Source organism: Canis lupus, chromosome 32 (assembly GCF_048164855.1).
Source record: "Canis lupus baileyi chromosome 32, mCanLup2.hap1, whole genome shotgun sequence".
NCBI classification, from domain to species: Eukaryota; Metazoa; Chordata; class Mammalia; order Carnivora; family Canidae; genus Canis; species Canis lupus.
The window spans coordinates 9,125,746-9,137,539 of record NC_132869.1 but is presented as its reverse complement, the minus strand read 5'-3'; the positions used below and the strand labels follow the sequence as shown (position 1 = coordinate 9,137,539).

General features: G+C 39.3%; 1 long non-coding RNA gene across 2 annotated transcripts in view; it reads right to left on the bottom strand.

The window, feature by feature from the left end:
- Positions 1-5,863: 5,863 nt before the first annotated feature.
- LOC140622928 (uncharacterized) overlaps positions 5,864-11,794 on the bottom strand; it is a 30,497-nt gene continuing 24,566 nt past the window's right edge. For both annotated transcript variants that reach the window (XR_012022585.1, XR_012022586.1), the window contains one exon: positions 5,864-10,404. This is a non-coding gene — a long non-coding RNA (uncharacterized lncRNA). The remainder of the gene's footprint in view (positions 10,405-11,794) is intronic.

The window sequence follows — 11,794 nt, the reverse complement described above, 5'->3', positions numbered from 1 at the left end:
CAAAGAAGGAGGCAGTCGGGGAGGGGGCTGGAGTTAAGGGGGAAGGTGAAAATGTGTGGGAACGTACTGAATTCTCCTTCTGGGTTACGTGTGCCATGCTGTAAGTAGCCCCTTGGCTACCAGTAGCTCGGGCTCCTGGCTATTTTGAGGTGGGTGACCCAATAAGCCTGTCTATTTTGTGAGTGGGGTCCCTGTGGGCCTTTCTACCTGACTCAGGCTTCCATCATTCAAGTTGTTTACCTAAAAGCGGCCTCTCCAGCATCTTCCAAATTTTCAACCATGAAAAGTCTTACTTTTATTATAAAACCACACACAAAGTTATATCAAAATAAAAGAATAAGTTTTGCCTACTTCTCCAAAAAAAAAAAAGTGCTGAAAACAGGCTTTCCGCTAGGATCAGGGCATTTTGAATGTGAGTTGCAGTTTTCAAACATAAAGCACAGCTGTTTTGTCTCTTACCCTGAAGCTGTGAAAAAGGGGAAAGATTCTGAAAGCAGGAACAGGAAAAGACGATTGAGAAAAGTGGCTGCTATTTCTAGGCTAATGTCTCCCTGGCAACACTGTTCTCAGAGGCGATGCCTTCTTACACGGTCTTATTGGGATTCATGAGTGATGAATCCAGAGGATTCACTGGACCCAAAGTCAGCAGAGACCAGGAGAGATTTGAGACGAAGCAGGGAGTCAGAGCAGGCCGGAGAGATGTGATAGACCGTTCACTGCAGGCGGTGCAGCCTCATGAGCAGTGCAGCCACCTGGTCCCCAGAGACAGGCTGTGAGGTAGGAACAGAAAGGTCTCACTGGGCTGACAGCCATGCAGGTAAGGATGAGGGTCCTGGGATGCAAGAGGGTGGAAGACCTCAGGGACTATGGCTAAAGAAAAAGTGCAGCTTCAAGAACAGTTACAAAGAGCAGAAGGTGAGCTTAGTCACCAGTTGGCCCATACAGGAAAACTGAAGCATCATAAAAAAGTGGTACTGGAAATCGGGAGTAAGAAATGATTTAGAAGTGAGAAATTCTAAAGCCAACGCCATCCAAAAACAAACAAACAAACAAAAAAACAAAAAAACAAAAATCCCACCCACACAAAAACCCTAAGCCCAGGGCAATTTTAGAACAAAGTGCAACAGATAAGGCTAGTCCTAGTTTTCCTGACTAGATCACAGAGATTCTCTGTTCATTTGCATAAGGCAATACATGAATGCATGAATGCAAGGAAACAGCGATACACCAGAGATTTAAAAAACAAAAACAGGAAACTTGCATCAGAAAAGGCATAAAAAACATACATAATGGAAACTGGACTGCACCTGGTACAGGGAGAGCCTGAGTGCCCTTGGTAATCATACATCTGAAGCAATGGCTCTCAAAGGACGGTCCCCAGCCCAAGAGTTCCAGCAGCACCTGGGAGCTTGTTGGAAATGCAAATTCCCAGGCTCTGCCTCAGACCTACTGAACCACGAATCCCACCCCCCCTGCAGTGAGGGTCAAAAGTTTGCTTTAACAAGCCCACCAGATGATTCTGATGCTCACTACATTTTCAGAACCAGTGGTCCACAGGCATTAAAATCATCAGGAAAAGCTGACTATTGAACACAGCAAAGCAAGGAAAGCAAGCAAAGAGCATTATGCCAAATGCAGCCCCTCGAGGACTGTGACTCAGCGCTCAGTCCCCATGGCTAGAACGCTTACCAGTGTCTCTACCCTAGTAGTTCAAGTCGCCACTCTCGCCTGGACTACCATCGCAGCTCAGTGACCGTCTGTCCTGGTTTGGCCAGGGAAGTCCCGGCTGGAACCTATATGGTCCTAATGTAAAAGGTCTCATTTTCACTCTCAAAATTGTCCAGATTTCTTTTTTAAAGATTTTATTTATTTATTCATGAGAGAGAGAGAGGGAGAGAGGCAGAGACACAGGCAGAAAGAGAAGCAGGCTCCATGCAGGGAGCCCAACGTGGGACTCGACCCCAGATCTCCAGGATCAGGCCCTGGGCTAAAAGCAGCGCTAAACCGCTGAGCCACCTGGGCTGCCCTGTCCAGATTTTAAATATTATATGGCTCCCCTAGTGACAGCCTCCTGATCACTTCTGCTGCTTCTACCTTCGCTCATCTTCAACGTGTTCAACATCTTTCCAAAAGCCAAAAGTATAAATTTTCCATGTTATTCTTCTGCTACAAAACCATTCAATGACTTTCCATTGCTTTGAGTTAAAACTCAAATGCCAGGGGATCCCTGGGTGGCTCAGCGGTTTGGCGCCTGCCTTTGGCCCAGGGCACAATCCTGGAGTCCCGGGATCGAGTCCCACGTCAGCCTCTTGGCATGGAGCCTGCTTCTCCCTCCTCCTGTGTCTCTGCCTCTCTCTCTCTCTCCCTCTGTTTCTATCATAATAAATAAATAAATAAATCTAAAAAAATTAAAAATAAAAATAAAACTCAAATGCCGGACAATGGCCCACAGTGCCTACCTTCCATCTTCATTTAATTCCGTATCACTCCATGCTTTCTTTGTTCCAAGTACATTAGCCTCCTACCAGTACCTTCCCAGGCCAAGTTCCTGGACCTCAAGGCTGGTCCTTCTTCCTGGAGGGTGCCCCAATCTCCATCCCTCTTCCAATGTAGGCTCTTGTTTTCATTTAAGAATATCTCAAATGGGGCAGCCCCCGTGGCGCAGTGGTTTAGCGCCGCCTGCAGCCCGGGGTGTGATCCTAGAGACCCGGGATCGAGTCCCACATTGGGCTTCCTGCATGGAGCCTGCTTCTCCCTCTGCCTGTGTCTCTGCCTCTCTCTTGCTCTCTCTGAATGAATAAATAAATATTAAAAAAAAAAAAGAATATCTCAAATGATTTCTCAGATATTCTTTGAAGGTATTATTTTAATAACTGCATAATTTCCCATCATGTGGACGTGACATGATTCATTTAGGTATTCCCTGATATTGTTGATTAAGACTCTTCCCTATGTGTTTGCTATTATTAAAAAAAACTGTTGTATGAATTAGTTATGGTTCTTGGTTGCAACCAACTCAAAGTAGCTCAGGCACAAAGGGAAATTTATTGGAATATTAGAGTTTCTCCATAAATGGAACAAGGGTTAAACAATGAAACTGCAGGAAAGGCAGGGTTAGAAGTACATCTGGGACCAAGGACGTAAATGTGTACCAGGACACACTCAATAGATGATTGATAGATAGTATGTACATGTGCATATACACATACACACACACATATACATATATGTACACACACACCCATATATGTATATCATTCTTTCTACTTCCAACTTCAAAATTCCCCAAGGAAGGATTCTAATTGGCTCAGCTTGGGTCAAATGCCCTCTCTTGGATTAGTCAGCTTTAAATAGCATCTGTACAAACCCCATGGTTACCGAGGAGGATGAAGCCCAGAAAAAAGGGACTGCTCTTCCCAAAACAAAGGCAGAGAAATTCTGATCAAACACAATTATGAACATTTACTAGAGGTAAAGATATTTTCTGTAAGGAAACGGGAGAGGGTTTTTTTAAAAATCACATGCATATTTTTAAATAACTTAAAAGTCGTAAAAGGAAATGGTTTTTAAAACCCCTAATTTCAATCTCCTAAATGTCTTTTATTTTTTGCTATTTCCCCTCAAATATTTTCTCACATGTATAAGTTTTAATCAATTGCATTCAAATTAAACAAAAAAATTATATATTAATGATTTAGCTATTTAATATTTTATCAAACATCTTTTCACACTTCTGCATTTTTTTTTTCCTGGCTTTTCTTTTTATCTCATTATAAAAATATATTTGCCCACTTACTACTACTATTAATACTAATGACTAAAAAAATAAAATAAAAAATACTAATGACTAAATTTTGTATGTTATAGCTTGTGTGCTGGACACTGTCCTATACACATTATTATATTTTAATGCATTTAATCTTGGCTCACCTGCCTTAGTCTTGACTTCATGATGTGGGTGCAATTACTATCACAATTTGTTGGGAAGAGGAAACCAAGCACTGAGAAGTTAAGTGACATGTGCCCCAAAGTTGCAGAGCCAATCCCAAAGAGGCCAGCTCTTAGATCATCCACAGTAGCAACACATAGAGGAAGCTGGAAAAACACCACATGTGATCCTGACTCCCTCAGGCTATGTCTATTTACATTTTGGTATAACTTCCTCACCTCTCTGTTTTGTTTGCCTTCTCCTTAAACACCAACAGGATGGATGGCAAATATTTGGCAGGAGTCACACCATTTCCTCCCCTGATCCCCATCCCACCCCAAACAACAACACCCCATGTCTGCTTTCATTCACACCATTCTGCCCACTGAGTTCAGATATGGCCTCAAAATCTACCTGAAAAAAAAAAATTAAAAGGACTGACTCATCATCAGTTCTGGTTGATAAACAAGATAAAACTATATACAACTCCTGTAGGCTGTAGTACATATCATTCTGATTCTTGCAGAGCCCCATGTTGCTGAAGATCTTTTAAAAACATCACTTTTAAGCCACTTTTCCATTTCCTAAAGATGATCATTTAAATCATTTAAGTATTTCCCTATTATTAATAGTATTTAAAAATAGGGCTATTTTTAAATAATACATAGGGCTGGAATGAATAACATAAATTTTGTCTTGACTTCTATTTTTTTTTTTTTTTTTTTACTTAGAATAGGTTCCAGTAAGAAGCAGAAATGTCAGACCTTTTATATCACAACTTCCTCAATTTTCAGTTTTTCATTTGTACTTATTGTTCAGGCAGCTGCACTGGGGCGGGGGGCAGAGGGGCAGGAAAAGGAGGTACAGATTGATAGAGCAAGGGAAAAGGAGATGCTTCTTCCTTACTCCTGATATCACCAGTGGAACACCTGGCCCCCTTCACACCCCCTCCCTCACTTTTTGTGGGTGGGAGTGAGAGTGGAGAAGTTTGGGTCTAAAAATCAGGCATGTTTGGAATTGCCCTATTATTTCTGAATCAAGCCTGCCCTCAGGAAGCATCTGTTATGCTCAGCCCCTGCATGCTGAATGTTTACCAGGACAGACATCCACGTCAGGGAGATATTTGTGGGTACGGCTATCTCATCCTAGCCCTCAGTTAGCAAATCCAGTAGTTCATAGACACAAGCCATATTCTCCAATAGGAGCTTTGTCAGTAACATACGGGGAATATTTTAGCCCATCTGCCCAACTTCTATTTCTAAATCAGCTCAGAACTTGGGCACAAAAGATGGGTGCTGTTCACTGTTCCCCACATCCTCAATAAGTTGGAATACTTACAGTAATTTTCATATTTTCCAAACTCTAACATATTTTAAACTATCTTTGCATTTTTATATACAGCTATGCCGTGCCTAAACTTACTTGTTTATGACCATTTGCCTCAAAATTTTGGCGATTTTGCTACATTTGCACCTGGCCTTTTTGTTTCACAAGTGAAAGATCTGTGGCCGGCCTGGGTGCTGTTTCTTTATAGGTAATTTTGCTCCTGCATGAATGTTTTTAAAATCATTTCTAAAAATTACTGTTGATTTTTCTAAATTTCAGGTTATGCTTAAAGATGACTTTCTTTTCACTGATTTTGCCTGGAATGTGGTAAGCTAGTTCCATTTATATATCCTATTTATTTGATTTTACTTTTTAAGCTTAGGAAAAAATATCTTTATCTTTGGTCATGGTATATGCCCCAGTCATCCTTGTTTTTATTTGTTTGTTTGTTGTTTGTTTATTTTAATTACCAGAAACATCTATTCCTTCTGGATTAGACCTCCAATTCTTGTCCTCAATGTCGTTCATCTTCTCAGCCACATTCATCTCTTTGTTCTCCCTGCATTTTTTAAAATCTTCTGAAGTTTGTCTTCTACATCTCCGATTTAATTTTTACCATGTTAACTCTGCTCCTTACTACTTCTGTTTCTGTGCTTGGCACATAGGTGAACATTACATATTTTCTGAACAAATAACAAATGAATGATTACTACTGGATTTCAGTTTTTCTATCTGCTCTCTTCTCTCCTCTCATGTATCTCTTTTCATTCAATGCCACTTTTCATGTAAGCTATACTTTTCCTAGTTTTTTGTACACATTTCATAGTCATGTCTTCCTATATCCTAGAAGTACTCCAAACAATTTTCTCCTGGTTCTTATGATAAACCATTTTTCAGTTATCTGTCTTTTCTCTGAATCTTGAGAAAGATGCTTTTTTCCTTTTATTCAGCAATACTTTTCCCCATGAGACCCACATTTCACTCTGTCTTCTCATCCTAGAATGAGGTGCGCTCCATTGAGAGCTTGTGTTGTCTGATACCTACATGGAGTGCATGCTTTTCACTTGGCCCCACTCCAGGTGGGGTGCATTGAGTACCTTCTCAGATCTACACTTGATGTCTGTGGATGATGAGTTGATGCACACAATTTTTAGCTGGCCCCCAATTTCTGGCAGGATTTCGTCTAATAGGGATAAGCTGAAATGAAATAGAATCTTGCCATGCCGCACCGCATGAGTCCCAGATGCTCTGAACAGATGGAATTCATAAAGCACGACAGTCCCCATGCACCAACAATGCTTCCCGACCACTCCCACCGCAGCTCTTTACTTGTGGGAATCAAACCTCCCAGGATGAAACTCAGTCCTCCATTACTTCCTGCCCAGTTGTTTCCTGAAAGTGTGTTATTCTGCTGAATACAGAAAAAAGAGGTACAGATGGGAAACAGGGACAACACAGGCTGCTTCAAAAGAAAAGTGCCAACACAGGAGAGGGAAGTCTGCCTATTTTTTCATTTGGTACAGATCTTCCATTTCTGAATGACAGATGAAAAGTGGCTCATCTCATCTTTGTTCTGGTTTGCATCATAGCATGTAATAGATGACCAATGGTGTCCTTAAAACCAGCTACCTGGCCTTTATAATTGCTATAAAATTCTTCCAGATTCTGACACTGGATTGACTAGTAGTCAACCAACATTAGGAGGTGATTTTCATAATGTAAGCTTCCAGAGTCAGAAAGGCTTCCATTTGCATCCTGGCTTCTCCATTCACAGGCTTGTTGACCTTGAGAAAAACTCCAAGTCTGGTTGGCTCATCAGTAAAATGGGGATGATAATAATGTCCACTCTATGGACAGTATGTTTAAGAAAATAATTGAGTTAAACATCTATCACATGGTAAATGCAGAGACTCTTAGTGCTGTTGTGTTTCCATCTTTGTATCTCCACAGGCTTTACCAACTAATTTTTCTGTCTTATAGAATTAATGTATATTCATTGTATAAGATTTGGAAAATGTTGTCAAGCAAAAAGCAAAATAAATATAAATCACCAAGAATCATACCATGCAGAAAAAAATGCTTGGACATATTGTGTGTTTTTTTAGTTTTCTTCCCATGAGTGTTTGTGTGGTGGGGTAGATGGGGGGAGGTGTGGGTGCATATACACAAAAGCAAGCCAATCCTATTTTTCTGACCATTTTTTCACTGTTTTCTATAAATGTTTTCTCTGTTACTATTCTTTGACATCACTTCTGATTGGCTGCATAATATGTCATTGTGACATATTATGGCAGAGCTTATTTAATTTAACTTACCATTGGACATTTAAGATTCCTGAAATTATTTTACTATTAGCAACATATAGAAGGACATTCTTATAAACGTCTCCTCTTTATCTATGTTCATTTTCCAAAACAAATTCCTATAAGTGGAAGTGTTGGGTCAAATGACAAATGATTCATAGGTTTAGTAGGTGCCTCTTACATATTGCCAAATCACCTCTGCAAAGTCCATAGTGGTCATTAATAAGTATTACCTTCAACAGCACAAAAATGATAACTCCTTTTTGGTATAATTATAAAGAATGAACATTTTAATAAGTTTATCAGTAGTTTAAATTTCTTTTCCTTTTTTTTTTTTTTGTAAATTGCCTACTTGTGTTGTTTTCTGTTTTTAATGAGACCTTTTTTTCATTGACTTTTAAGAGAGCTCTTTATTTAGTAAGTACTTTAGTCCCTTATCAGTAGGAGATATTTCTTTATTAAATGTTTGGCATAATTCACTAGTCAAGTTAAATTAGCCTGTAATTTTCTCTGTGGGAAGGTTTTTAATCAGAGATTCAATTTCTTCAGTAGGTATAGGACTTCTCAGATTTTCTAATTCTTTTTGAATCAGTTTTGTTAAATTATGTTTTGCTAGCAATTTATGCTAACCCCATCTAAAATTCCAGAGTATTTACCAGAAATGACTTTATAATATCTTTTACTTTTTTAATTTGTAAGATATATATTGATGTCCTTTTTTTCATTCCTATTGTTAATAATTTGTGATATCTCTTTTTCCCTTGATTAGTTTTGCGAGAGGACTATCCATTTTCTTGGTCACATTGCTTTTACATGTGTTTCTACTGGCAGTGTATTGATTTACAAAAGTTTTATATTATTATGTAAGTCCATCATTTTCTATCTTTGTAATTACTTTTTTTCATGTTTTCCCCTCTCAAAATCAGATATTTATTTGTGTTTTCTTTTAGTTGTTTTTATTTCTTTAGTAGTTATTAAATTAAAATTTTAAAATAAAAATATGACCATATTTAAATAAAACATACCAAATGGTTCAGAAAGGTAGAATATGAAGAGTTACATTCTCTTCACCCCCACTCCCTATTTTACTGGATAGGATTTGTGTAATGGATTCTTGTGTATACTTCCAGAATTTATTTATGCCTAGACCAGCATATATGTGTGTGTGTGTGTGTGTGTGTGTATTATTTTAATGCATTTTCAAACAGACATGGGACTCAAGAATCTGCATTTTCAGAAAACCATCTGAGGCAATTTATACCATCCCTGCATGTTATGATTCTGATCTGGGGACCAGACAACTGGGGAAAAGGTTGCTTTTCCAGAGGAAGCAGGGAGAGGCATAATTTTTAAAAAGTAACAACAAACTGAAATAGGTGGCTGCCTATCACTAACAACTATCATTGATTAGACACCTCCTAGGTGTCCTGCACTCTTTCACCTTTTACCCCCTTTTTTCCTCACAATGTTATGATAAAATGGGGCAGCAGAGTTGAAAGAAGTGCTAGTAAGTGGTTCACTGTGCTGTGAACCCGTGCTTTCAAGGCCTATTCTTTTCCTGTTCTGTGCTGCCTCCACCATTGCTTTACCTGCATGACATAGGAGGTAGATGAGTGCACTCCTATCCATGTAGTGCCCATTGAATGGAGGGGTGCTGATAGTGGCAGAATTATTGGTGCTTATTATGTGGATGTGCCAAGTGACAAAGAGGAGAAGAATGGCTGAGTCCTGTGGGCATCTGGTGATATGGAGAACCAACCTGAACAATGAGAGCTCAAGTAGTTCTCAATCTAACTTGGCAGATTGGCCAGTGGCAATGCCTCATTCTCAGGCAACTCTTCAGTCAATCAGCCTGTGAGTCACCATCACAAAAAAACACTGAATGTGATTATAGAAACCCACCAGGCACCCAGAACAGTTAAGCATTTGGAGTCTGGGAAGGCCCCAAACGAACATTGCCAAGATCTCCTTCCTTCTAATTTTTAAATCCATGCGTGCTTCTTGGAAAATTTAATCCAAGTGTTTGGGGATCATTTATATTAAACCCATCAAAATGTAATTTTATAAGACCCACTTGAAGTCTGAGAAGCCTGATGTACTTTCTCTCTCTCTCTCTCTCTCTCTTTTTTTTTTTTAAGATTTATTTACTTATTTTATAGAGAGAGAAAGACAGACGGCATGAGTGCAGAGTAGAGGCAGAGGGAAAGAGTCCCAAGCAGACTCCCTGATGAGCACAGTGAGACTCCGGACTCCATCTCATGACCTGAGATTATAACCTGAGCTGAAATCAAGACTTGAACACTTAACCGCTTAACCGACTGAACCACCCAGGTATGCCCCTCTTTTTTTTGTTGTTAATCCTACACCTCTAAAAGCACATCCTTTCTCACTCCTACCCCTAGCTGGAAGTTATATTTTGTCAATAAAAACCAAGCCTAGAACCTGAAAACAGGCAACCTCAAGCCTAACCTAGTGTATGAAAAGTGACAAGTTTTAAGTCTGGACAAATATGTTCTCTCATTTCCCAGAAAAGTCCCCTAGCAGCTGTGGGAAGAAAGCCCACCATGCTGCAGATTCAGCCTCCTCCACAGACAGCCCTGCGCCTGGCAGGGGAACACAAGATGTATTCCAGACCCTTGTTTTTAATTCAAAGAGCACTCTGCCCACTTTTCTCAGGGCAGCATTCTGAAGCCCAACAGTGATTCATTCCAGTGAAATCCACAGGATACCAAACCATGATGAATAGACTTCAAACTGTTTCTGTCTCACTCTCATGGAAGTGTTTCTTTGGGAAGACCATCCCAGCTTTTGCCAGGTGCTGATCACCCAGAGCCTCTTTGGGGATACCTGAAATAGAAGGAAAAGAGTGAGCATTATCCTCAGCACAGTTCCAAGTAGGGAAAGAGTAATTATATCCAAATCCATTGTTCATTATTTATTTCATATGGTTTTTCCCCTTGTGCTTTGCTAAGTTGGTTGTAATTGCCATATAGTTTTTCTAACTTGAGGCTATTATTAAATTACTAATATTTAGACTCTGTTTTCAGCAGTCTTCTCAAAAGCAAATCCAAATCCTGGGTGAATCTTTCCCTATCATGAGATTCCATTTAAAGTTAAAAGGGATAAATTGATAAAAAACAGTGTGATGATTCCTCAAGAAATTAAAAATAGAATTACCATATGATACAGCAATTTCATTTCTGGGTATATATCCAAAAGAATCAAAAAGAGAGTCTCAAGAAATATTTGTACATCAATGTTCATAGCAGAATTAGTCACAAAAGCCAAAAGCAACCCCAAGTGTCCACTGACAAAAAATGAATAAACAAAACATGCTGTGTATACACACACACACACACACACACACACACACACACACATATGCACATAATGGAATATTATTTAGCCTTAAAAGGAGGGAAATTCTGACACATGCTAAAACATGGATGAACCTTGAGAACACAATGCTAAGTGAAATAAGCCTGGCACAAAAAGGACAAATACTGTCTGATTTCACTTATATGAGGTATCTAGTGGACACAAACTCATATAGACAGAAAGTAGAATGGTGGATGCCAGGGGCTAGGGGAAGGAAAATGGGGAGTTAATGTTTAATGGGTTTTACAAGATGAAAAGTATCCTGCAGGAGCATGTGGGTGGCTCAGTCAGTTAAGTGGCTGGCTCTTGATTTTGGCTCAGGTCCCCATCTCAGGGTCCCGGGAATGAGCCCTGTGTTGGGCTCTGCCCTCAGTGGCAAATCTGCTAAAAGATTTTCTCTCTCCCTCCCCCCTTACGCCTTCCCCAACTCTTGCTCTCTCTCTCTCTTTCATAAATAAATAAATTTTTTAAAAAAGAGTTATGGTGACAAGTGGTGATGGTTGCCCAATAATGCAAATGTACTTAATGCCACTGAACTATACACCTAAAAATGGTAGGATGGTAAATTTTATGTCTATTTTATCATTATTAAAAGAAAAAAGGAATAGATTGAACTCAATAGGTAATGAGTAGTTATTTATTGAAGTTATTTTGTAACACATCAGCATGTGTTTTGGGAAGTGTAATCTTGGAAAAAGCCTGAGGGATAATAAAGCCTTCTAGAATAGGTGGGCAGAGTGAAGTCAGATATTAATTACATCCTTCAAAACCCAAGAAAAACTATCCATAAATAAGCAGAATCAAGTGAGAAATATAGGCGCACAATCTTTAAAAAGTGGTGACCAAAAAAAAAAAAAAA